A 999-nucleotide genomic window follows, 5' to 3' on the forward strand; every position below is an offset into this window, starting at 1 on the left:
GTACACCATTCAGGGCTCCCCACCGGTCACAGTGCTTACTGTAAAACAAAACCAAAATATACTCCCACACCTTGCTGCCCTGGGGAGGAAAGCCCATTAGCACCTCCGTTGAGAACTGTTCTTTGTTGGACACTTGGAGTTACCTGGGATCATGAGCAGAAGGCTGCATCCTATATTGTGTTGCTGTTCAAAGTGGGGTCTATGGATTAGCAGCATTGGCACCACCCAGGAGCTTAGTACACATGGGGAATCTCAGACCTACAAATCAGAATCTGCATTTTAACAAGATTCTCAATGATTTGCATGCACATTAAAGTTGAGAAGTACTGCCATACTAGATAGAACATGGGTTGGGGAATAAGAAGGTCCAAGGTTGAAATCCAGACTGCCTCTTACTAGCTGTACAGTCGTAGGAAAGTCACTTAACCTTTCTGAGCCTCAGTTTCCTGATCTTAAAAAGATGCCAATATCTTCCTCATGGTGTAGGCACATAACAGGCATTCAACAAAAGTCATTTCCATTCTCCTCTTCTACATTCCACCAGAGAACACAGGAAAACCAGTTTAGCTCTTTGGTGATCATTAGGGAATTATTATCATAGGATGTCGTAACACGATGAAGAGAGGATGATACCTGGCATATTCTCTCTCTTTCTCCTGCTTTCTTTCAATACATAGCAAGTTCAGCTAGGGCAAGGCTAGGGCATGACAAACAGAGCAGAGAGGGCTGATATGGGTGTGACAAGGCTGGGAAAGGCCAGTACCCCTGGTTAAAATAGGTCATTGAGGAGGAATAAATAAAATTTCCAAGATGAAAATTTAATTGATGCTAGCAAAACATTTAAGGAGCCTGGGCAGCACAGTGGTTAAGTGCTTGACTGCTAACCAAAAGGTCAGCAGTTTGAACCCACCGGCCGCTCTGTGGGAGAAAGAAGTGGCAGTTTGCTTCTGTAAAGATTACAGCCTTGGAAACCCTATGGGGCAGTTCTACTCTGTCCTA

Source organism: Trichechus manatus, unplaced genomic scaffold, assembly GCF_000243295.1.
Source record: "Trichechus manatus latirostris isolate Lorelei unplaced genomic scaffold, TriManLat1.0 scaffold00105, whole genome shotgun sequence".
Taxonomy (NCBI): domain Eukaryota; kingdom Metazoa; phylum Chordata; class Mammalia; order Sirenia; family Trichechidae; genus Trichechus; species Trichechus manatus.